The following is a 27,059-nucleotide window of genomic DNA, read 5'->3' as shown; positions in this document are numbered from 1 at the left end:
CATCTGAAATAGCAGCAGTCTTTCAGTTACACAGCTGTTGTCCTGTAATTATCACGCACGATTTATATGGCAATAAAAAGAAAAGGGAACCTTAACTTCAAAAGTAATTTTTAAGACAAAAGCAGCAGAAAGCTTTTCAGATGGAAAAGCCGAAAGGACAAAGAGAGGGTCAACAACTGTGGCCAAGAACACCTATGAGAGATCTGAGCTTGTAAAATTAGAAGTGGTTCTGTTTTAACAGAGAGATGCAATGAGGGGATGCAATAGTAGAGCAGTCAGAAAGAGTTCAAATGAGAAGGCAGGTTGGAAAGCCAGAGCAATAAACCTGCTAGCTCTGCAGTCCAGACAAAAGCCTGGTTCTCTGAGGCCTTTTGCTTTTTTCTCCCTCTTCCCAATTTACAATTGGGATGGTGTCAGTTTCTGTTTCCTAAAAGAAAAGCCCTCTGAATGCAAATGAGGTTTCAAGGCTTTTTAACAACTCCACAGACCACACCGTCAGAACTGGCTGCTTAACACAGCCATGCTCAGGGCATCTGTGGAGTAGGCTTGGAATCAGACCAGGGCTACAGTGGGATGTTCTCCAGAGGCATTTTAAGGGAACAGAATCAAACTGCCTCACAAATGTAATTACCAAGTTTCAATCTAATGTTACAGCAATTTGCTTGATGTGTTTTATTCCTGAGGACAGTAGTAGCAGACCACTATTTTCTGTTATTACAGCATCCAAGCCGCTTAACACAGTGTTCATATCTCTGGTAAAGGATTGTTTTGCCTTCCAGTTCTGCTTTGAATAACAGAAAATATAACAAATCCTTTACGTAGCCTGGAAAAAACAGATCTGAATAGGCTGAGTTTAAGTCAGTCGTTAGTGGGAAAGATGCAAAGCAGTGCTCTTCAATGATATACTTAGGAGCAGAGGACGTTCAGTTCTTTGCTTTCCCTTCCAACAGTCCATTCAGACAGCTGGCCTGCGAGACATTCGCTGAGTTATCTCATCACTGTATTACCTGATGCTTTCCATTTTTGCAACTCATGCAGCAATGCATCATTTGGGAAACAGGATTTTTCTGCCCCAGCCTCACAGTATTTAGATTAGGTCAAATTCTAACTCATTTTGAAGTGTTTAACCAAGCTGTCAGTTTCCAAGCCTTGCACAGCATCACAGAGAATACACTCAGATGCTGAGAATGCATCAGTGTGCATTCAGGCCTTCATCCACAATCAGAAGTTCTGTAAAGTGTGAGCAGTCAGTACTGAGCAGTGGGAACAGCTTCTTTTTCCATCATTTTTTGAAGACATTTTGGTCCCAGTTCTTGCAGTGCTGGAACATCTCTTGAAGAGGACTTTTTGCTTACAGCTTCACATGAGATTTCAGGTTTCAAAGTAGAAGCTGAGCTATGGAAAAAATGAAGCCACTTACCCATCTTGTTCCCATTATACAGCATGGAACCCAACCAAGTTCTCCAAGTTGGAGCTAAGCACCTTCTCAAAGAAAAGAAAGTTTCCTGAACACGGGATTAGAACACACCTTTATTTGACAAACATAACTTGGGATCAGGACTTAAAGAATGTTCCTTTGCCAAGGAACAAAAATGGAAAGAATTTGACTTAGAGTGTAAAAACCTATTAATCAGCATTGGCGCTGTGTTGGTGAAACTGCACTAGCATCTCAATAGTGCCTCTATAAGACTTCAGAGCATGCAGATCAGCAACTCTACAAAGCAGGAAGATGGAGCCCCTTAAACCAACCATTCTGCAACACTAGTCAAAGACTGAGCTCAACTTTCAGAAGCTTCTCACCTGGTCTTTAATGTTTGTTTGTTTACTACATATGGAAGGACTGCATCCCATTAGGTACTTCAGCCCTAAGAGTAATTCTGTCTGGAGACAACTGAGCACAGCAAAAAATAAAATAAAATAAAATAAAATAAAAATAAAAATAAAATAAAATAAAAATAAAATAAAAATAAAATAAAAATAAAATAAAAATAAAATAAAAATAAAATAAAAATAAAATAAAAATAAAATAAAAATAAAATAAAAATAAAATAAAAATAAAATAGAAATAAAATAAAAATAAAATAAAAATAAAATAGGGTTGTGAAAAGTAGCTCCAGATCTATTTAGCAGGTTGCTAACTAGGCTGAGCATCCGCAGACATAGGAGGTACCAACTGTAAGTCAGAGGAGGGATGAGTCACAGTCTACCACAAATCCATTTATTTTAGTTTCAGTTCACTTAAGTTACTTCCTTGCTTGAGTCCACGGAAGAAAGGCATTATTTCTGCTCTCCACTTTGCATGGGATTCCATTCAATGACAAATTCCCCCTTTCCTCTATCCCTTCTACGTGACCTTTACACAGAAAGTCATTTTAAAGACAGCTGAGGTTTGTAAGAACTGCACTTTCCTACCCCGAAAGTGAGACGCAACTCTCCAAAGCCAGACTCTACAAGAGCTTTCCGTTTCCAAAAGAGTTCTGCAGAGTCGATGAAAGTCATTTCACAGACACCACAGAATCCGTCAGCTTCAGTGGTTCAAAATCGCAGCCCTATTACAACTATTAGAAGTCACACATAGTCCCAGATTTCTCTAAAAATGAAAGGCCCGTTAACTTCATTGAGAAAATCCAGTGATTCAAGCTAAACACAGCCTTAGGTAACTTGCTAGGTCACGATGCAAGTGATTGTAAGAATCTGTATGCAAGCTATTTACCTAGAAATTAACCTACCGCCTCAGAATATGTTGCTTAATTTGTAAGAGTGATTACTTACAGCACCTGCTGCCAGCCTCACAGGATTTGATATGCCAGCTTCTCTCAAATTGATGTAAAGTCTTCTAAAATTATTTACAGAAGTAATTAAGGAAAGAGCTATTTAAAAAAAAAGACTGCTAAATGTGTAACATAACAATCAGCTTGGTTATCAGATGCAATTGAAACTTCAATTTCCAAAGCAAATAGCATGAGTCAAGGCAGTCTGAGCAGAAAGTCCTCAGTCAGGCACAAAAGAAAACACACTGCCCAGGGTACAGGTTCCAAATCACATTTGAGCACAGAGTATTTGCATGTCTATGGACACAGCCAGCCAAAAACAGGTCTGCTAGTTTTAAAGCCTGTTTCCCTGTAGGCTTTAAACCCAAAGCTGAATCCACCGCAGCTATGCCATGCACATTCAGTGCTTCTCAGTGCCTGACTGTGATGTCAGTGGGCAAGGGGGAAGGAAAAGAAGAGATGGACTCGACAGTATGGTGAAGCTGTACCTCAAGCAACGCACTTTGGGCTTGTCACTGCAATAAAGACATGGAGGCCCTGGAGCACGTCCAGAGAAGGGCAGAAACTATGAAGGGTCTGGAGCACAGGTCTTATGGGGACCAGCTGAGGGAACTGGGATTGTTTAAACTGGAGAAGAGGAGGCTCAGGGGAGACCTCATTGCACTCTACAACTGCCTGATAGGAGGTTGTAGTGAGGTGGGAGCATCTTCTACCAGGTAACAAAAAAAGGACGAGAGGTGACGGCCTCAGGTTGCACCAGGGGAGGATTATGTTGGATATTACAAAACATTTCTTCTCTGAAAGAGTGGTAATACACTGGCACAGGCGGCCCAGGGAGGTGGTGGAGTCATTGTACCTGGAGCTGTTTAAGAACCACAGAGATGTGGTCAGTGGACATGGTGGGATGGGTTGGAGTTGGACTTGGGAATCTTAGTGGTCTTCTTTAGCCTTAATGATGCTATGATTACTGAAGAACAGGTTCATTTCTCAGGGCCTTCTCCTGAAATGTTCCCTGAAAGAAACTACATGCAATGCTCTCCTGCTTCAGCAAAGTTTGGGCTATTTTTACAAACCCAATTTCAAGCAAGAGGTTTTTTTAGGTGTAAGGTTCTTCCTAGTGATTCAACTCCATCAACAGTGGAAATTACACCATTCCCATTCTATCTGCTCATCCCAAAATATTAACTATCCAATCAACAAAGCCTGGTGAGGACTCAAGCCACACCTAAATGCACACAGGCCTTGATAAGGGTGCTTAAGTGGTTTCACCAGGCAGTGCAAATTTGTTACACTATTTGTAATTCCCGAATGTCCTTTTATCCTGTTGGATAAACAAGAGCATTTCAGTGATCCTACTTGAGGTGTTGGATGTTTCTTTCCAGAGCTCAGCAAAGCTGAGAGAATTAAACACAGAGTTCCCATTGCTGAACAGACTCAAATTGGGTGCCCAGAAGTTGGAAGCAGTTCAAATCTGGTTATTTTTGTTTAGAATCAAGGCAGAAGTTATTCATAACATTCAACTAGGAGCTTCAAACCTCCTTCATGCATTCAGAAGGACTTTTTTAAGCAGCCTGGAAAACATCTAACAGCCCCTGCCTGCTTCCTCCCCTGACCCGTGTATATTCAGCTATAAAAGCGATACAAAAAGCTTTGCCTCTTAGGAAGTGGAACAAAGAACATAACATTCCTGTCTGACTGCAACAAAAACAGTTTGAACAAGATTTCTAAAGGTCGCAGTCATTGCAGACTCCCAGAACTGGAGGCATCCAGTTGCAATTCAAGCTTCACATCTCATCTCTTTCAAGCCCAAAAGCTTGGCTAAGTTTGTAAGTCTTCTGGGGACGCTAAGCAGAGACCAGAGTGCCTCAGCTCCAGACACCGGCTGTTTCCAAAGCCAAAGAAAACAAAGCAAAAACTTGAAGTACTGAGGATTACAGGATCTGTGCAAGCAAAATCCCACTTCGCCCATCATTTTCAGTTATGCAGCTGTCCAGAAAGCATCACACTTTGTGTTATTTCTCAGGATGTTCCTATTTCTTTGCTTATGGCTTTTGTATATGAGCATCTCTTGACTTGTGCAGCTTTCACAAAGAACCGACTGTTTACTGCACAATGAATTCACTGACATTTGAAATAAAGAAATACCCTGAAATAGCTGTGGAAGACAAAACGAATAAGGGGTTCTGCAGAAATTGATGATGTTTCTTTCTTGGGTTTTATTTTGGCCAATTCTTGCCACCTAAAAGAAGAGACCAGTAAAACTTCAGGATCCTTTTCTACATTGTTGAGCAACGCACAGGAAATCGTTGCCCCATAAAACACTACTTGGTGACAAAATGCTACTCACATGGGTGATGGAACAGCTGCTGTGCTCCTCCAAGGCTAAAATACCTGCATCTGAAAGCTGCAGTTGCTCTGCTACCCATACACAAACTGGGGACAACAATTAAGTGAACAAATGGCACGAAGCAGAGCTTTGGACTTGACACCAAACTGCACCTCTGTCGCCTTCCACTTGAAGCACATATTAAGCTTAGCAACTCCCCAGCACAGCAAAATAAATCCAAGCTGTGACACGACCATGACATTCCTTTCTGTCTGCTCATTCAACATTGCTTTGCTCTGCTGGGCAGCTGAAGAACATCTATTCCAGCTGCTTTGCCTTTGCCTCACCTGCATGCTGTTCGCAGCAAAAAGGAAAGGTATCTGCCCTATATACCACTGGGTGCAATAAGCACACACTGCAAACCTTTCAAGGGTGTTTGCTTCCAACAAGATAACTGCCAGCCACCAGCAGGTCAGCAGGCGAAAACAAGGTCACAACTGTGCTGTCAACTGTGCAACTTCTTCAACATCACATTGAAACTGTAATAGCAAGACAGTAAAACTACCTCCAGCTCACCTTACCAGAAGACATGCTTGCTTCCACCATGAGAAACAAACAGCATATGCCAATGACATGCCAAGTTTGACTCATAAGATTCATTAGCATCTTTACAGAGCTTGTTGTTTGCTTTTTCCTCTTTCCCTTTGTGCACAGTGAAAGAGATCCTCTAATTTACATGACCCTCATCCAGTCCTGCAGCAATTGAGTTTTAACATGCTTATCACTTGTTTCTTTTCTCTCTTAAGAAAGAAAGAAGAAAAAACACACACAAACACCCCGGATTTTCCCTCCTTACTGTAGATACATTTTACTCTTGTGCTCCCTGTCCCTCTTAGGCTTCACAACTTAAGTTTTAGTTGAAGTGTGAAGCACCTTGACCCAATCCCACTAACATGGACAGTTGGGTTCATATCCCATTCCCACTATGGGGACAAACACCTCTGGCAGAACTGCGCTCACCACACCTGAATCTACCCAGAACCCCAAATTAGTGCCTCAAGAAAATCAAGGCAGCCCCTTTGCCTCAGCTCAACCTCACTGGCTGTCAGCCAGCCCAGGGCCAGTCACACAGCTTGAGAGGACCTCAGGCAGATGAGAATCAGGTCTCCCATCTGTGAGGCAACTGACTTTGCTGGCCTCTTCATCAGTCCCTCCGGGCTGTTTTCACTCTCTCATGAGAATCTGGGATAGAGTTATGCAAAACAGATTCCTCGCCCTTAATTAGAATAGAGTTCACATGCACAACCTGCTGAAGGCAGCATTTAAAAAAAAAAAAAAAAATAACGATAAAAAATAAATAAGTTGCTTATAATTAAAAATACTCTTCATGTGTACTCAAAGGAGTATCAAACGCTTGCCAGGCACCTGGATAATCACTTCCCCTGAAAAGCCATGGAAGAGAGCTCTAGGGAAAGGAAAGTCACATAGGCTCTTGCAGAGGCAATGGAGGTGGGATTTGCCCTGCATGGGGTAAGAGTTGCAAAGCCTACCACCAGATTCCACCTATTCTGAAGCCATTCTTCTCCACAGCACCGACACACTCTTCCATCTGTTTTAAAATCAAACCCCACAATTTCTCTGGTTGTAATAGCATGGGATCTAAAGGACAAGTTTCACACTTTCAGTTTTACACGCTGACTTTACCATTTAAACCTCACTCACATTCCCTCTCCTCACCAAACATGTAAGTCCCACCTTTTTGCCTCTCCTGTGGAGATGCAGTTCATCTCTGAGACCCTTCTAGCTGCATTTCTTTTGCTCCACTGCCTGCTTCTTCAGCCACAGAGACCAGAACCACACAGCACGCAGAAGGTGCAGGTGCACCAAGCATTCATACAACAGCAAAAAGATACCACTGACCCAATACAAGATGAGGAAGATGGCTTTTTCCGGTTACATCTGTGTTGGGACGTTTCCCCTCTCCATCCTGAGAAGTGAAATTACATCCAGTGTTTTATTCAGAAACACAGAATCTTAAGGTTGGAAAGGACCTTTAGGATCATCAAATCCAACCGCAGCCTAACCATAGTACTCTAACAACCCTCTGCTAAATCATATCCCTGAGCACCACATCCAAACGGCTCTTAAACACATCCAGGGATGGCGATTCAACCACCTCCCTGGGGAGCCTATTCCAGTACTTAACTACCCTTTCTGTAAAGAAGTGTTTCTTAACATCCAGCCTTTCAAACTATAAAACCACCTCTGCTCCAAGGTAGGAAGAGTTTCACACCTTGACAAAAGTCTTCAGAAATCCCAAATCTACTGCATCCATTTTAACCCCCTTCTTAACAAGACCCCACAGAATGTCAAGGTGAAGTGCAGCAAGATTTGCATCTCCAGAAGCCACACTGATTCTTTCCCAGCATAAAACATTTACCCATGTGTTCACAGACCCGTATTTCAGATCTGAAAACTGGTATCATGACTGTGCAGTGTGTGATTCCCAGGATCCACTCAAGTCCTTTTTATAGATGGGAATTACACTGGCAGCAACCCAGTCCTCTGGCACAGCAGCAGTCTATAGCGATGAACGATACAGCTTGGCCAGCAGTCCTGCAGTTTCACATTCAGGTTCCTCAGGACTCTGAACTGAATGCCACTCAACCCTGTTGACTTGTTATTTGGCCTAACTTTTGTTTTATATTTACCTCCAATTAATTTTTATGACCTACTGGTTACAGTGTGCTTGGTGTGAGCACATCTGTAGTATCTTCAGATGTTAAGACCGATAGAATTAAACCTCTGGCAGAGCTTCATCAACTCCAACTGCACCCAAACTCCAACTTTCTATACTGCTGTCACCAAACACCCCCAGAGGTACCTTAAGCCTAATGAATTACATCCCAATGGATGTAATATTTTAAATAGAACCACAGAATCATTTGAGTTGGAAGGGATTTTTAAAGGCCATCTAGTCCAGCATCTTCCTTACCTGCCTGCACAGGCACTTGCAGAGCACAGACCAAAATATTCCTTCTTCCAAACCCTCCATTCCATGCCATTTAGACTCTGCAGAAGCCCATAAACACTCCTGCCCTATTCATTTTATGACTACCCACATACATAGGCTCGACTTCCTCTTGAGTCAACCTTGCTTGCCCCACAGCCACCCTTGCTGCTTCTCCTCAGTTTCCCCTTTTATCTGCTAGAAAATAATAGGAATCAAAGGCAGTAATTACTTAAGGAAAAAAAAATCATCTCACCTCTCAGGCTGACTGGTAACATCAGACCCAATTTCCAGAAAGATATTTAAGAGTCTTTAAAAATACTTTACTAGCTTAGGTGCCAAATCCCAACCAGCTTCCAAGGGAATCAAGCGCCCACCAGCTTGATTCTGGGTTCCCACTAGATGCCTACCCACAGCTTTTAAAATGTAACCACAAGAAATGCTCTACTTTTGCTCTCAAGGTTAGGAACGCTGCTAAGACAGTCTCTGAATGTCCCCACTGACACCCATAGGCTACTGCCAGAGTTATGTCCCCAGGTTATCAAAAACACTTTCTTGTTTTTGCTTTTGTTCCTTCATGTACAGACCTTACTGAATACCTCCTGCACAGTGAAATGTGAAAAATACCCATCTTGTTTTCATCCTGGCTATGGGCTCTGAGGCACAGATACTGCCAGCCTCTCCGCCCATATTTCAGGCTATTCAGATATCTGTTCTCCTTTGTGCCTGCTGCTTCTGCGTTGCCCTTTTCACCTGCACAACAGAAGAAAGAACACTACCTCTTCAGAATGCTTGTTTCATTCTCCCTCTGAGGCTTTATAAGCAGTGCTGAGGTGGAAGGCGACAGAGAAGGTCAGCACCTCAATGAGGAAGCCAGGATGGCTTGTACAAGAGATGACTCCTGCACTACGCCATTTTAATTACAAACTGAAGGACTGCAAGGAAGGAACACTGGAAAACAACAGGATTATTTAACATCATGTGTTAGTGTGAATGGCAGCAGCAGCAGCAACTTAATTCTGTTTTGGGTTAAAACTTGTTTCAGCCAGACACCAAGAAGAAGTTTGGTCTCAGCTGAATGCCTATAACCTGCTATGGAAAGCATCCTTTCAATTCTGAGCCATCATTTCAAGATTATTGGAAGCCATGTAATGCCCACAAGGTATTATGCAGGCAAGAGACAGGAAAAAAACATGAAATGCTCTCATACATTACAAAATGGATTTTGAAAGCATCCTCTGGTCAAAGTCCCTAGAGCGTGGCAGGGATTGGAAGTGTTGTGCTTCCACGCTGTATCACAGAGCCCAGGCTGAGGAGAAGAGCACAAGGATAACACTGAGAAATGTATGTGCTAGTTGGGATTTTCTGTCAAGCTCTCTGTCTCCCAAACGTATTTATTAAAGACAGAGAACAAGTCAGAGAGTTAAAACCCATTTTGTTGCAAGGATTGTCAGCTACTGAGCTTAAGCTGAATGTGCACGGGGTGGAGGTTCAGAGAGCTTGGGGGGCAGACTGTTCCAGTGACTGACCATTCACAATTATTTTCCTAATATCCAACCTAAACCTCCCCAGGCACAACTTGAGGCCATTACCTCTTGCCTTATTGCTGTTACCTGGGAGAAGATGCTGACTCCCACTACATCCTCCTTTTAGGAAGCTGTAGAGGGCAGTAACATCTTCCAGACTCTGTTATTCAGACTGACTATTCCCAGTTCCTCCAGCCACTCCCCATAAGACTTGTGCTCCAGAACTTTCATAGCTCTGATGCCATTCTCCAGATATTCTCCAAGGCCTCAACATCTTCCCTGTAGTAAAAGGCCCAGAAATAAACACACTACTTGAGGTGTGGCCTCACCAGAGCTGAATACAGAGGGTCAAACAGCTCCTGCTGGCAATGCTATTTCTGATACAAAGGCTGAATGCCATCAGCCTTCTTGGCCACCTGGGCACATTGCTGGCTCATGTTCAGCTGAGCATCAACCAACAACCTCAGATCCTCTTTTCTCCATGCAGCTTTCAGCCACTCTGCCCCAAGCCCATAGTGCTGCATGGGGTTGTTGCAACGAAGTGCAGTACCCAGCACTTGTCCTTGTTCATTTTCATCCCATTGGCCTCAGCCCAGCAGTGCAGCCTGTCCAGGTCCCTCTGAAGAGCCTTCCTGCCTTCAGGCAGATCTACACTTCTTCCTAGATGGGTGTCATCTGCAGACTTACTGAGCTCAATCCCCTCATCAATAAAGATACTAAACAGGGCCAGCCCCAACCAGGTTCCAAAGCCACAGAAGCTGTAGGACCTTTAATACTACACTACATGTCGCCCTGTTAAATATTCTGCCAGCTCAGCTCACAGCCAAGTGCCAAAAAGGAAAAGCAACCTTGCCTTTGGATGGCAGCATGCCCTGATGAGCTCAGCTCTGTCAAGCTTTGCCCTGTATTATCACTTCCTAGGGAAACTCAAGCACACTCCCAGCAGGTGGAGAGGGAGACATTTCATCTTTTCACCACGTAGCCCGTCTCTCCAAGAGAATGCAAGTTCAGAGTTATACTTTTAATGTGGTCAACTAAAAATGAATATTAAAAGGACAACAGCTGCCAATGGCTACATCTTCACTCTATAGTTTTGTAATGAGATGGGGTGGGGGTGGCCAGTTTCTGGAAGAAAGCAAACACAAGCGTCTAAATCTGTTCATCAAGAACAATGCAATACCAACCACAGGCCCTGTCCTGAATTTATAGGGTTAGTTCATCAGGAATTTCAGATTGCAGCTCTCACAGGGAAGCCAAACAAAAACTAATGTAAGTTACACTATAGAAGCCTGTCACTGCTCACCCTGTTCACATCCCAGTGGAAAGAAATTCCCCACCAGAGAAATGTGTTAATTTATAGAATCATTAAGGTTGGAAAAGACCACTACGATAATCTAGTCCAACCATCAACCCATCACCACCATGGAGGACGACAGAATGGAGATCACACATGCTCGTCCTACTGGATTTCAGGGGATTTACCTTTGCCTACAGAAGGTGCAGATGGAACAGATTTTAGGATCCCAACTCTTCAAAAAGAAACACAGCTACACCGCAAGTAGGATGAGATCACCTTGGTGATGTCACTGCTCCTGGATACTGAGCCAAAAGAACAGGGTGGGATTGTGAGAGCAACCAAACATCAGCAGATATGCAAGATCTGCGCTGCAATACTAAGCACGAAGCTGATGACAGAAATAAGTATGATGTTTAAAGGCATAAAGCCACTTGCTGCTCAGATGAGATTACTTTAATCTCTGTGACCATTATCTCCTGAACTGATGCATTTATGCTGCTTGAAAGCATATGAACAATTTTTTCTGTAACTGTGGGAAGAGAAAAAGCCTCACATGAGCACTGGTGTTGGCATTTGGCCTAGGTCTGAGGATGAATAACTATTGGACCAGAAGGCAGGAAGGGCTCTCTTGCAGGATGTACACATATGTTACAAAGGATTGGTTCCTATAAAAAGCAAAAGGGCATCTAAAATAAAACTGATCATGTGAATTAGGCAAAATAAATAAATAAATAATGATCCTGACAATTCCCAAATCAGCTGCAGGAGATGAAGAAAACTCAAGCTGAGATCATTCAGACATCATTATTATTTTAAGTAGCCTATAACTTTAAATGAAGTGATAGCAGACAAGAAAAGGCATTTTTGGTTGGACCAAGTCAATGACTAAATTCTTACGGATATGGTCATCACTTCTGAATGTTTTTCTTTTGCAAGCCTTGGACACAATTCAGAGACACAAACACAGAACAAATGAAAAAGCTGGCACTTGGAAGTCAGCAACAACAGAAAGAAAAAGGTAACGGGATTTATGACCTTTAAACTTCCCCTTACCTTCCGCTCCTGCCCCTCTCTCCAAAACCCCTCTTCATCACCATGATTAAATCAGAAACAAGTTTTGGGAGAGAGGACTGTTAATACGAGCTGGCAGGATGCTGTTTCAGCAAGTATAACTTTCATGCAAGCCAGAAGTCGCACTATGACAGTGCAGTGAGTCACCTGATGACAAGTTATTGAAGCATTTAGGCACTGTTTTGAATTCTAAAAATTGACACTGCTTTGCTGTGTCTAACTGGAGGATGCGCCTTTATTGAACCTAGAATTCAAACACTGCTTCTGGCCGTCTGCCTCCATTTAAAGACAGCCTACACAGAAGAATATACTGTTTGTGTTCTGCTTTCATAGAATCATACAAGTCTTCCGGCTTCCAGAAGAGCCCTGGAGGAATCCAAGCTTTTTTGCTTTATCCTTTAGAAGGAAAAGCCATTCCCAGCCCTATCCTCATCTCTTCAGCCTTTCTGAATGATATCAGCACATCCAAAGATTTCCATATCCTATCAGCAAAACTGTATTCTCCATAGAGGCAGGCCACGAGTTGAGGATTTCTTCCCCTTATCCAACCTTTGTCCCCCTGCCAAGCCCTGAAGCAGCTGCTTCTTAGCGTGGTGGAATACAAAGCACACTACCTCCCTACTGCTCATCTTCAGGATCACAGATGGTTTAGGACTCCACTTCTCATCAGCCTTGTGGGTGTCCAGGGAAAGTAGAGCTGGACAGGAGATGAACAGTGTTACTGTAGAAAGGGAGAAGGAAAAAAAGAAGAAGACTTTAAGAGATATAGTTAAGAAATGAAGATAGAGGGCGGGAGAAAAAAAAATCAGAAGCATACAGAAGGAACCATGGATATATCCTGAGTTGGAAGGGGCCCAAAAGGATCATCGAGTCCAATACCTGCAGAAGTCAGTTCCCACATACACACCAAATTACCTTTAATACGATTGTCAGTGCTCCCAGATACGAAAGGAGAGGCAGCAGTTTGACACTGCCAGGCTGCAGCTTCATCAAGATGAAATGTCAGCTTAATTTTGCCCATAAAATGTCTTCAAAGTCTTATTTAGGAACATGAGATAGGGATTGAAGGCAGCCTGGAAAAATAATGCTATTCCCACTCTCTCAGACTCTTTTGGCATTGGTTTCATAGTGGAGGAGACTTCTGCTGCTTTGTAGGAGTTTAATACGGACTTTTTAATCATCATCCCTGCTATCAAGGGATTCAAAGTGGCATAGGAGAAGAATTTGTAAGATACAGAAAAGTAAGAGATTGCAGTTTTTCACCTGTCATCTTATTACCATGATAAATAGGCTGATGCAACAATGAGAAATTTCATGAGTCAGAAATTAGAAGAGATTTCTTTATTAGATCAGTGTAAGTGCAGTATAGTGCTGCAGTTCTTCCTCCTCCCTCCCTTCACAACTTCTCTGGCTTTTATAAGACTGAAGATTTTGGTGACTGAACAGAACTAAGTTCAGTGTATCACATACACAGAATGAAGCCCCTTCCAAGCCAAGCCAAAGATCAAGTAGTTCCAGCCCCCCTACTGCAGGCAGGGTTACCATGTTGCCAACCACTACATCAGGTACCAGCTCAGGCTGCCCAGAGTCCCATCCATCCTAGCCCTGAACACCTCCAGGGATGGAGCATCCACAACTTCTAATGTTAATAATAAGCTTATGTTGAGATGCCATAGAATCCTTCATTTTCCCCACACTTAAACCTCATTATTTAAGTCTTCAAGGCACATTTGGATCAAATTCTGTCGTTTTTCCTGCAGACAGGAGTGGGAGAAATCTCCCTTGTGTGACACAGATTTTTTACATAGCTTTCACACCTCCAAAATCTTGGAGCTTAACAGAAAGACCAAACACCTTAACACACCCACCCACAAAATGCATTAGGGTTTGCCAAAAAACTTCAGCAATTACTTTGATTATCAGAAATGGGATGGTTTAAATGAAGGGCTCTGCAGCACGACCACCACCCATACCTACTACCCCTTTTAGTTCAGCTCCCAATGCTTTCCCATTATCATCACTGATGGGTTGACAGTTGGACTCGATCATCTTAAAAGCCTTTTCCAACCTTACTGGTTCTACGATCTGCTGCTGTGGTTGCAAGGCCACAGGAGCAACACTGAACTCACATCTCGTTACCAAGTGGGACCGAAGACAAGCACAATAGCAGGGCAAGACAGGGATGTGAACTCTAAGTTTGTGGTTAACATTTTGTGGTTTAAACAGGAAAGTTCGTTTTCCTGGGCAGTCTGGCAATAAAATTCAATCAAACAGTTGTGGAACAAAAGAAGAGTTAGCAGTGACCACAGCCATGAAAATGCCATTCATTACAGCCCTCAGAGAATCCACAGTAAACAATCACTCCAGGACCTCTGTTTGAGGTCTTTATCTTCTTGCAGCCCCACACTTGCATGGAAACCAAATATTCCTACAGCAATTCTTGATTTCAGCAAGAAGTGCCAAGAGTGAAATGCCTCAAACCATCTCCAGGAAATCCTTTATTACAGATATTAGTTAAACACAGTCAGAGATCCGCATTGGAAACAAGACTGAAGTCATCAGACCTGCAGACTGAAAACTACATTTCTGTATTATAAAGGCCATATAATGTATTTCCAAACATAAAGAAAAATGTGATGCTCTTCATGAGCCAACACTCCCACTCACACTTGTTTCCTGAGCTTAAATAAAGGCTTATTTTTATGTGCTGCATTTTAAATGGATCTGCCTGATTTTCTAACAATTAGTATGCAAATATCTGCCTTTTGACTTTAATTACAGTGTCATTATTACAGCCACGCACTGATTTGGATCACTCTCAATTAAGGTACCTTACAGTTAGTACAAGCTACGTATAACTAAGTCTTGCAGTTTACTGAAAACACTTGCCTACTAAAAACATTGCTTTGCTGAATAAAACATAGACAAACTTGGGCTACAGTAAGAGTTACCACATTCTGTGGTTAGCAAAGGAAATGATGCCCAAATCCAGCTTGAGCGAGGTGTTCCTGAAAGAATAAGGCCATATAACTTGTTCTATTTCCAGAAGAAACCGCTAAATGTAATGGCTGTTTTATAATTGAGCGTCTTATTAAAATTAATGAACTAATCAATATTGCATTTCAAATTCTGACATGCCCATTTGCTGCTAATTCCTTTTTTTTTTTTCCTATGCACTCCCTGGTCTTTGCAGCTGCTACCTAACTGTTAAATTTACCTTTTATTATGAAGGAACACCAGAGTTCAGACTCAGGTGAGCAGCTCGATGAAGTAGAAAAAGCAAAAGATAAATTATAAGTCTGGTCTCACATTTTTTTCCCCTTCTATGACAACACGGAGGGTTACAGTGCTCGGTAATGGCCTCAAGCACATGCTGCACTGCACTTACAAAGGATCACCGCCACAAGCTGAAACAAACCCAACAGCCTCAGTAGTAGTGACTGGATTTATTGGGACAGAAAGATCTACTCCCCCCCACTGACGATGGAGGAAACCAGTTTATCCTTCATTCCAAACAAGACTGAATTATGGATGCACATGAATTCTACATTCAGCTCTGACTTACAGCCTCTCCAAAGCAAGACTGAAATAAGACATTCTTGAAATACCTACTGAAGGCAAAGGATAGATTCATTCTGGCACAGAGCCTTTGAATTGAGCTTGCTGGTGAAACTGCATAATATTCATTTAAAGATAGCTGGGAAAAATAAATTCAAGTTTTATAAAAGGAATTACTTTTCTTCTCTGTCTACAGAGGAGTTTGGGCTAAGAGGCCAAGGCTCTCATATTTTAAGAACATGCATTTGGTAATCTGCAAGTATAGAAAATAATGTATATTGGAAATTCTTTAAGCTAAAGAACCAACCAGGTATTTCATATTGTACAAAGCACTCTGTATGCAAACGAGGAGAAAAACCACGTGCAGTAATACACCGGTTCCAATGAAATACACTTCTCACTCCAGCTCCTGTTTCGTGAATAGAATCCAAGCCCTGAGAAACGGGCTCCACCTTATAAGAGAGCCATCATATAAAACACCGTTGTGCGACTCATAGACGTTAAGATAACCAACAGTTCAAACCCTTATCACACTTCCAGAAAGTAACTCCATGTCCCAGAGCGGTGCTGTTACAACTCTGGAAACCAAACTGGGTCCTAAATATTTCCATCCAGCAGTTGGACCTGATGATCTTTATGGGTCTCTTCCAACTCAGAATTGCCTGTGACTATGATTCTGTTTGATTTTCCTTCTCTCTGCTGCCATCTGTAAAGTCACCATGAACCATGATTCTACCTCACCCGTAAACTGTGGAAAGGCACTACATACATCAGGCAGGAGACTTTGCTTTAGGTAAACCTGGATGACACTCCCTGCCCTAAAAACACAATCAATATGAACAGTTATTATATTTATCCTTCATTTTCCATTTAGATTACATGTATGGATTAACTTTATAGAAAAAGAAGAGAACAGAGGATGAAACAAGGTTTTATGCCTCACACAATGCACACTTGATTTCTGTTAGTCCCATAGTTGAAGGCCAAGATCAAGATCTTAGTAGCTACACATCAGATGTATATATATATATATATATATACACACAGTATATCACATGCCATGATTCTTATACCTTAACTGGGATGACAAAGTGTTATTGTGGAAGAAATTCTTTCCTTTATGAAAGAATACTTGATTACTGCTTCTGCAATCTTCCGACTTGGTCTGTTTTACCCAAAATAGGACCTTTTATCCCATCAGCATTTTCTCCTCCTTGACAACAGGATGCCTCACTTACCACCACTTGACTTCAGTAATTCTAGAAGAGAAGTAGGAAAAAACAGTGATTTTTAAGGGAGTTATATCAGCCAGCTTATTTCGCCCTTACACTATGCAGCAGGTCCAAAGAGCACAGATTACAAGAAGGAAGGAAACCATGGAAGGACAGTTACTGTTTAACCTGTGTCTCAGACAAGATGTAAGAGATACAGAAAGGCCGCCGTTTGCTATGTGATGGGAAGACAGGACACGTGGATTGCCAGCTTAAACAGCTACTCCAGAGCCTCGGTAATTTACCAGAAGTGCATTGGTACATAAACGAGACCTGAATACGTCCACTGTTTCTTCCAATTCCCCTGGAAATGCACTTCATCAGATAGCTTTTTTTGTTTCCTTTTGTGCCACCCCGGCAAACAATTGCTAAAATGAAGGGAGCTAGAGAAAGCTATGCAGGAATACCAGCACATTTGTTAGCACAGCTGCTTGGATCCCCAAATCAAGATGAGGAAGCAGAACTCCTCTCAGCTACCTGCTCCACATGCAACACAATAACAGTGAGATACAGGGGACCAGCACAAGCACAGAGAGCAATCTGCGTTTTTAGAGTGTAACTCACTGACCTATTTTAAGACACTTACTGGGGCATCACAAAATCATTATGGTTGGAAAAGATGACTAAGATCACCAAGTTCAACCACCAACCCATCACCAACACCCACTAAACCATGTCCCTCAGTGCCACATCTACACGATTCTTGAACATCTTCAGGGACAGTGACTCCATTACCTCCCAAATGATGATAAATGATACGTCCTGTAAGAGCCTTTTCAGTTCTAACGAATAAAAGTCTGGTTAGCATAAATAGTGCTGGGGTGTTTCAAGCTACCTATTCCTAAAGAGCATCACCACATTTTGCTCAGGAGGGAAGAATTGATCTCTGTGCCTTACGTGCTGCATCACTGAGCATCTGCTGCCAGCCCCAGTCCTGCTCCCACTGGGAATGGGGCTTCAAAGCACCTCCCCCCAGGTGAGAGCTGTGCAAGTCCATATTGCCATCAAGCCCCTGCCATCAAGCAGAATACATCTACATTCTTCCCAATTCCTTACAGAGGTTGAATGCACAAGCACAGCTCCTGGGCAAGCACAGAAAAAGGCACAATACATTTCTGACACATAGTATTCTTTCCCCTTCCCAAAGAGGTAAAAAGCCAACAAGAAAGATTTTTGCATGCATCAAAGGGCAAATAATCGGCCAAGACTTAAAGAAAGATGGCTGTTGTTTACAGATGCTTGGTCTCAGTCTGTTTTCCTATACTTCCTCACAAAGCATGGTTGTTTGTCGGACTCTTTACTAAGTCTATTTACTTCTGTTATCATGCACTGTTGACAGGATGAACTGTAAACCCAGATCACTCAAAGGGTGGAGCTCAGCATCGTTTCTGTTTTGCTAACCAGAAAAGTCTATTTTTATAGGTGTCTCGGTACACCCTTAAGAATGTAATGGAACTGGGCCACCACAGCTATGGTTACAAAATAACAAAACTTCCCACACCTATGAATCGAGACAGGTGCAGAACAGACAGAAGCCACACTGAAGCTCACTGGTGTTTTAAAGTTAAACGAAAACAAAACCGCTTAAGAAACCAGGTGTAATTCATGCGCTTGCAGTCAAAGTTCTGCACGCATCTGGGAAAGGATCTACAAGAATCAGCAGTAATTCAGCAGATCTCTGGGGTGAAAGAATAAGTTTGCATTTCCAGTGCAAGCAAACCAGCCAGAAAATCGATAGGCAAGCAATATATTTTATCACAAAATCATAGGATCATTTCAGTTGGAAGGGACCTCTAAGAGCCATCTGATCCAACTCCCCAGCAATGCACAGGGGCACCCACAGCTCCATCAGGTGCTCAGAGCCCATCCAGCCTGACCATGACTGCCTCCAGGGATGGGGCACCACCACCTCTCTGGGCAACCTGTGCCAGTGTCTCATCATCCTTAATGTAAAAAAAAAGCCTTTTTTCCTTACATCCAATCTATCTAAATCTCCCCTCTTTTAGTTTGGAACCATTTCCCCTTGTTCTCTCACAACATGCCCTGTTAAAGAGTCTGTCCCCTTCTTTCTTTACAGCCCCTTTTCTGCCTAATCTACAGAAAACACAGAGGGAAAAGTAATGTCTAACCACCCAATGGACACACACCATGAGCTGTTCCACACGGAGGAGTTTTTCAAGCCTTATACGTGAGCAAGACAAAAGCACCCACACAACAGGAAGGCTCTTAGAGCAGCAGATATGCTGATGTTCCCGGCTGCACCAGGCAACACCAGGAAAACTCCAGGTAAGGAGAATGGGGAGGTGGTTCAGTGAAAGGTACCCGTGAGTCACTGTACAAAGAGTAATTGCAAGCAAGGAGAACAAACACTCTCCCTCCCGTGCCCAGCACAGCCATTTCACCAGCTACAATGTCTGCTTTCACTTTAAAAAGCTTGGCTAGAACTAAACAGCTTCTACAGTTGTTCTTACATACGCACACAGCCACACAGCGTACTTAATCACCACCTAAAGTACATGCTTTACAGCTGGTAACAAGCAAAGAGCCAGGTCTTGACATCTATTTATTTATAAATTTGCTGCTGGAGGTAATGTCTGAGTAAGAACCAAGCAATGCCCAGCAGGAGCAGATGCACCGTGACACACACGCGGATGGAGCCAGCTCTTCCCACTAATCGTGGATTTTAAACCCTCTGGATAACAAAAGCAGCAAGAGAGCATGGATTGCAGGCACGGGAGAGCTGCGGGTTTCCACGCACTGAGGAAGGGACGAGAGTTGCTGCCCCCCCCCCCCCCCGCCCTGCTCTGCTGCCTCTCCTTCGGGCTCCCAGGAGCACCAAGAGGTGCCACCCAACTCGCGAGGTCTCCTCGCTGCCGTTCGCTCCCTGATCCGAACCGGAGGGGCTGGACCGGAGACCTAGTGAGTTCCCTTCCAATCCGAGTCGTGCCACGATCTTAAGTTCATCTTTGCTTTTAAGATCTTGAATAACAACAGATCTCATACACGCACACATGGAACGGGGGCATAAGGAGAAACACGCTCCCACGTCCGCATCCCTGCGATACAGCCACACACAAAGCCCGGGGCTGCATCACCCAGCACTGGGCCGGCTCCTCAACTCTTTGTGTTCGCCCCCCCAGCCCCTCCAACCGCAGCCAGCACAAGGTGCGGGCTGAGCCCCGACCTCCCCCACCCCAACCTCTGCCCCGAGACCCCCAAGCGGCTTTCGATCGCACAGCCCGAGGCTACAGACAACACCCTTTGTTAAATGAATGAGCTGGGAAAGCAGGAGGGAGGCGATCTCAATGCCGTCGTCCGACCCACGCCCCCCCCAACCCCCTACCCCTTTCTTAAATTGAATGGAAAGGGGAAGAAAAAAGAGAGAGAGAGAGAAGAAAAATAAGAACCCAGGCGCTCAACCTCTTTACAAACTTTCCAGTTACAAAAAGAAAAAGAAAAGATCGCGGAGGAAATCCCCGGCCCGGCAGCACTCACCTTCCGCCCGCTGCAAGGTGCCGCCCGCTCTCCGCCCTGCCCGCTCCCCGCGGCCGCCCGGCACCGCCTCCCCGCACCCTCCCCGCTACTATTGGCTCCGGAGGGGTCCAGGAGTCCGCCCCTTCCACTAAGGTGGGCAGCCCAAGGCTGGGGGAGAAGTTTGGAGTCGGTGGGTTGTGTTGGAGCTTTAGGATGGGCTGGTCGTTCGGTGCCCGGTACTCGTAGGGCACGGGGTTGGCTCGGGACCTAAGGATGGTTAGCGATTATGGTGATAAGGCCGACGGGAGGGGATCGCCGATAGTCGTGCGGCGCTGTAGTAACTTGGTTTCTGTTCTCGGTATCTCAGAACCGGCTCCATTAGGGACCGTGTGGTTTCCAAAAAAGGAAAGAAGAGAAACTGGCTCTGCCCTGCTTGCTGTGCTGCACAGCAGGATGTGCGTATAGCAGGGATGTTACCTTATACTGCAGGAGATGGGGTTTGTCCTCCCCACGATGCAAAGCTCACTGGAAACTTGTCCCCGTAGTTAGCAGGAGTGTTCAGCACCGCGCTTGTGCTCTGCTGGGAGAGAAGAGGTGGGGTTTGATCACAGGCATTCAGGAAGAGGCAACGGTGAGGCTGTGTAGACACAGAGATGTCAAAGGCTAAGTGGAGCAGGTAGATACATGGGAGGCAAATAATGCGGGTCACCACATCAGACCTGCTCTTACACTGTCACAGCATGCTCATATACAACAGCACTGCACAGCCTTGCCCTTCCCTCCTGTATCAGCGTTTATCAGTTCCCCTGATAAGTTTGTTCAGGAGCTACAGCAGCAGCAAATGAATCCGACTGAAATACACAAACAGAGGAAGTGAGAACACAAGGAGTGGCAGGGAAGGTTGGAGTGCAGCAGGGCTGATTTCAATCAGCTTAACCTGTCGCTGAACCACACGCTCAGAGTTACTTCCCCTTAGATACGGGAACCCCCAGGTACGTGGGAGTCGTGCATGATCACTGCAGAGAGGAAAACTGCACAGCTGAGCTCAGATTCCATAGCTGCAAAGGAAGCACACAGAGCTGAAGTTAGAACTGAGCACAGTTCCCTTTCCATCCCACTCCTAAGGGTGTCCTCTGACCAAACACATTTATCCAAACACATGACAGTGAAATGGAGAATGGTGATGGAAAGTTACTGGCATCGGTTGGCCTAAGGCCTGGCCCACCATCAGCCCGTGGATTACTCCAACAGCCCCTGCTATGGCTGCTTTTATATCTGTATCACAGCAGCACGGAACAACCAGAACACTGCACTTTAATTAGAAGTGTTGTAAAGCAGAGAAAAGACTTTGTCTATGCGTAGGTTATCTTGGTTCAGAAATTGTTTCACTTAAATCTTTTTACATTCACTGCAAAACATTGAGAATATCCTGGGATTACGACGCAGTGTTTGGAATAGATCCAGATCCCAGAACTTCTCTGTCTACTGGATTTCAGAGAGGACTCCCAAACATGTGGCGGAAGAGCTGTTTGAGGTGTCCATGTGCAGCATCAGAATGGGACAGAGCTACTGCAGCAAACCAGGTTTTGTACTTGAGAAAGGAATGAGTGAAATGCAGATCATTTATTTGCCTTGTAAGTACTCGGAGCAGAGAAAGTGCTTAGGGGGAATTTCATAGAAATGACTCATCTTGCCTCGAACTCGGGATAAACTCAGACGGCCCATTTTCAATATGGGTAGGAAAAGGTTTTCTTACACCTCAGAAGAGTCTCCCATTTTCAATATGGGTGGAAAAGAGTTCTGTGGGAGATCAGCCCGGGCCTCAAAGACCAACACTGTTCAGTTGTTTATACTTCAGATGCTGAGCAGAGAGAGGAGCCCAGATATTGTAGGGCACATCCTGACAGTTTATTCTCCATCAGCAAGACCAGCATTGATGGTTCATATCACGCTGTATATAGTGATATATACAATCATAGGGGCACGTGAAGTCACAGGACTGAGTAATAGTATCTTGCTATGGTGTACCAGTTTAATCACCTACAATCATCTGTCCACTCCTTTAACCCATTTGAGCAATTAAAGACAAGTTAGCGTCAGCCTACAAGGAATCAGAGATCAAGAATACCTTGAAGAATTGTCACAGACAGGGAGAAACTTAATAACAAATCTCTAAGGCTTAATAGTCAGACAGTGATTGGAAAAAGGAAGGGGGTAGGGGTAGGGGAGGGAAGTTTCTCAGCCAAAGACCTCACTAACAAGACTGAAAAATAGCAAGTAATGGCAAGCAAAAGTGAAGGTGACAGTGGGCCAGCATTCTACCACCTCGAGGTCTCTCAACCAGTAAATCAGAAGTAAATCCAGCAAAATAATGCTGTTATAGTGGTGTGAAGTGATGAAGAAGGCAGACTATGATTCATCGCTGCCCTACATATCATATAAGCTCTGCAAAATATACACGGAACGCTTCAAAATCAGAACCATCTCCTTTTCATTCTTCTTTGTTGAGATATAACATAAGGCTAAAGCAGTAAAAATTGTGTTTCTGGATGCAAAACTATGATGCTCAAGATCAAATGCTTTTTTCTAATGAACGCAAAAGTACATCATGCATGCACAGTAGCAGCAACCTTTATTTTTCACCATAACTTTTAGAGTGTTCCAATGTCAGCGAATCCAACTAGTGAAATAACAAAAGGGCCAGAACATCTGTCTGCTAGAGAGCAGCAACACCTGGTTCCTGCCTTAGCTCTTCTGATGTTAGATGGTGTGTAGTGGATATCACCAAAAAACCCTATTGGGAGCTCCAAAATGTATATAAGTAGCAGACTTTTTACTGTCCTGGAGAAGCAGTTTAAACTTTGGACAGCTTATGCCAATCCATATGCCAACTTCTGATTTGCTGAGATTTCACTGCCTAGAGTGGGGCCAAACACAGAGATAAGATCCATTTTGGCAAACCTGGCTCTGAATTACATTCACTCTTGATCACTTACATCCCAAATCATTCAGGTTCTCCTTAAGGGTTTTCTTGTTTGTTGAGCTATGCTGTAGCTGGTTAAAAACCCCGAGGAATCTTTGTGCCATTCCAGTGTTAAATCATCACTTACTGCTTCATTGAAGCCCTGGAATCCAGCAAAACCTCTGATGATGAATACTTCTACATTCCAGATCTGCTTTAGCCAGGAAATTGCATAGTGACAGCTAAGAGCACTCGGTGCTTTGGTGAGCAGTCAGCAAGTCAGGATGGATACTAGGGAAGCCACAAGTGGCTATTTGATTCTGGAAGCCTTATGTAGCTCTGGAAGTCATAAAATACAGATGGGTAAAGGCTTAACAATGAGCTCAGTCTTTGATTCATTAGCTAACAGCTGAATCTAAGTACTTACATCCCAGTTTTGAGGCATGCTGCTAATTCAAGCTTCAAGAGATGGGCAGATTTGTTCAGCACTGTGGAGCTGTACTGGTTCCTGGTTTTGACTGGGACTTTGTTTTCTCAGTGATCTGAAGAGTTTCATTTCTTGAAAAATCATCTCCAGCCATTGGTAATCTTATTACAGAAAACATATTTAAATATCTAAGCTTTCTTCCCCCAACCCCTCGTATGTTTTGACCACGTTGGGTCCGTCACTGGAGCTACGCTAATTCACACCAGGATCATCGTTTACATTTTAAACCTACGCTGAGAAAAATAAGTGCTGTAACTTGAAAACCTGCTTTCAGATATTACAAACAGCATCAGCCTGTTCCAAAAGTAACCATGACACTACATTCAGAATGTCCTTTCTTTCAATTTCTTAGCTTTATCCAATACCAGAGCTTCTCTCTGCAGTTGAAAAAGCCCATCTCTGCCTCTGTTCCTCCTCAGCCACTTCTTAAAAACATCTGCTCCTACTTGGTCCTCCCCTCCATCCTCCCGGCCTGTATTATTCATTTCATCATTCAACTCATTTTCAGGTCTTTCTTGATTCCCCCCAGGAAACCCCTGGTGAGCATGCCCATGTAAATCTAGACTCTCCCTTAGCAATCAGTGCTCCATCTTGACTAGAAATCACAAGAGCAACTCTGATTTGTAAATTCTATGCATCTGGGCAGAGCTGCAAATGAGAAGTGAGGCACTCGGGGAGAACTAGAGGGGCTCCACTGCAAGGTAGGCAGAAGTGGCGTGGGTGGAAGAGAAGTTCATAAATAGTGCTCATTCTTTGGAGCATGAAGGAACTTGCTGACAGCACAGGAGGCATGGAAAGTAGAATGGTGGAAGCAGACAGACATGACACTTAGCACATGACAGAGTTGCCTCTAGACTGGGAAGATAGCTATAGAAATCACAGGGTGTGCTATGGTTGCTGTCTCTTTCTCAGCTGCCCTGCCCACAGCATGGCCTGGCTCTCTCAGATCTGCTTGGGGGGACTTTCCTGGCTGCAGGGATGAACAGGTGAGACTCAAAAATGGGTAAATTTGCTGCAGTGCAGAACACTGCTTCCAACAGTCAAATCTGTGACAGGTTTTCCTCCTAGGATTCAGTGTATGGAGCTGGAATGGTTTTACAACACACGCTCAGAATCGCTTTTATTTCCTTTAATTTTCTGCCCATCTTATTCTGTCTATTTTACTACAGTCCAATGGTGCAGGAAATCCTTGTCTGTGAACATCTGGAAAAAACACGGTAGATTTACAGGTAACTTGAAATCAACAGTTCCTGCCGAGCCAGGAAGAAATCCACAGTAACAACAATGAAATTAATCCAACTATATCTATATTAAAACTCTTTTTACTTATAAATAGAGAGAAATAAAGAAGAAAGCTGCAACATCAAGGCAACTGACTCTGAAAGAGAGCAGTAAAACAGACTACAGTAAATTCACCTTTCACTGGGGACTGCCCAAGTGTAAGGGGCTGACTTAGAAAGAAAATAATAATAAAAATAATAATAAAAAAAATCAATTAGTTTTTCCTCTCTATTGATTTTTTGTAAGTGTATCTCTGGAGAGATTCCACTTTAGGGTTTAAAAAAGAAAAGCTGGGCAATGCATGCAGTGGTTTGAATGAGACATCAGACAGGGACCACTAATCTGGGGCTATTTCATTACTTAAAATCTAACAAAATCAGCTCATTTTTTCTTGCTTTCCCTACATAAGAGGACACCCAAATAAATAGAGGACAGCCAGCCTGGAGGGCTTTGTAACAATGTAATGGTATAACAGTTAAACTCTTTTGCTGAGCTTATTCATACTGCGTAACTACCAAGACCCAATCCTGTTCTGATTGAAGCTAGAGAGACATTTGCCACACATTTCAGAGAGAACAAAACCAGCCCTTCAGTCACAGCACCTCTGCCAGACACTGTTTCACACCCTGCCAAAAATGTCAGAGCTTGAATCACTTCAGTAGCTTGAGCCATTTAAAACTGGACTGAACAAAGCCCTGGAGAATGGACTGCAGAGCAAAACCTTCCCCCGTTCCTTTCCTTATCTCTGCTTCTGTCTCACTGGGTTACATGGGTAGCAACCAAAAACTGCAGAGCACTGACAGACATGGAGTTGCTGGATGATCCATACTGATGCTTCACAAGGAAGCTGTGAGCATATGAAAGTAACGTTCTCCATTCCTACCTATTTGCATAATGTCCAAGAGGAATTAAGTGAATCATAACGCAAAGATTATAGAGCAGCTGCCTGAAATGTTTAGAAAAAAATATGCAGAGTTTTGAATTGTTTCATGCCAGCAACAGTGCATTTAAGTGCATTTAAAGTACAAAGGTCTTCAACAACATAATTTGTATAGGTGTGCAGTAAAATTAGATCACCAAGAATGCTGAGCTGGAATGCCCATTTTACCAGTTAAAGAGCTGCTTCCATGGTTAACCCAAGAGAGGGAGCTGCAAAAGCTCAAGGACAGTTTGGCTGGGTACTGTGATGCTGGTAATTCAATTATACTGGTTGGTCACACTAACACCAAAGTTACTCTGGAGATAAAGATCACACTGAGCCTGCCAAGAGAGCTGGCCCTGCAGAATTCCTTTGGTATGATGTACATCTCAGTGCTCTCCAAACCACCGATGAGTTGCAGATTGGGCTGAGGAACCCAGGAAAACTTCATACATTGATTGTATTGCATGATGTTGTAAATAGAACACATGGAACCAGATATGTTGTCTTAAGTGAGGGAAGTGCAAGTTGTATAAGTTTTATCTGTCTTTACATACACGTTCCTACACTACCTTTCCACATACTTTTCCTACAATACCTACAGGACTTGCAAAATAACATCACAGCAGCACATGAGCCTTTTCACTGGGCACCACAACCTAAGATAAAACTGAGATTTCAGCCTAATTTTATTGTCAAAGACTCTCTGAAATCAGAGAAGAATCACACTGCACTTGCTAGGGAAGGATAACTTTAACTAGGATCTCTATTTTAGACAAAATTCACCATTGTAACTGCACTACTTTCTGTGATGAGGTTTCTTGTCCTGAGTCTCAACATCTTGTCTGGGTTTGTTAAGTAGCAGTTTTGGGACTGGCTGTTCTGCTTCTCTTTTTGCCACGTTTTCTGGGATATGTTGCAGTTCTTATCAAAGTATTCAATTCTTATGAAGTAATTAAATTCATCAGCATAAATTAATCACCGAAGTACCCTTTGAGCAGTATTACAGATGGGGAAAATGAGATAAGAGCTCACTCAACCAGTAGCCTGAGGCCACACAGCAAAAAAAAAAATGACAGCAATTATGCTCCTTGAATTCAGGAGTT

At 43.4% G+C, this 27,059-nt stretch overlaps 1 protein-coding gene across 7 annotated transcripts in view; it reads right to left on the bottom strand.

The window, feature by feature from the left end:
• Positions 1 to 20,410, bottom strand: part of PAK1 (p21 (RAC1) activated kinase 1) — a 65,881-nt gene extending 45,471 nt beyond the window's left edge. The window contains exons 1-3 of one of the 7 annotated variants that reach the window (XM_072326983.1): positions 20,326 to 20,407; positions 12,616 to 12,722; positions 11,116 to 11,232 (exon numbers count right to left, since the gene is read on the bottom strand). The gene's annotated coding sequence lies outside the window, so the exon portion shown is untranslated. Of the gene's footprint in view, positions 1 to 11,115; positions 11,233 to 12,615; positions 12,723 to 16,632; positions 16,819 to 20,325 lie in introns of all 7 variants that reach the window. The other 6 variants (XM_072326980.1, XM_072326981.1, XM_072326979.1 and 3 more) reach the window with 6 other exon arrangements.
• Between the last annotated feature and the right edge of the window lie 6,649 nt (positions 20,411 to 27,059).

Source organism: Excalfactoria chinensis, chromosome 1 (assembly GCF_039878825.1).
Source record: "Excalfactoria chinensis isolate bCotChi1 chromosome 1, bCotChi1.hap2, whole genome shotgun sequence".
NCBI classification, from domain to species: Eukaryota; Metazoa; Chordata; class Aves; order Galliformes; family Phasianidae; genus Excalfactoria; species Excalfactoria chinensis.
The sequence above is the reverse complement of the archived record's forward strand: the minus strand, read 5'-3'. Positions and strand labels throughout refer to the sequence as shown.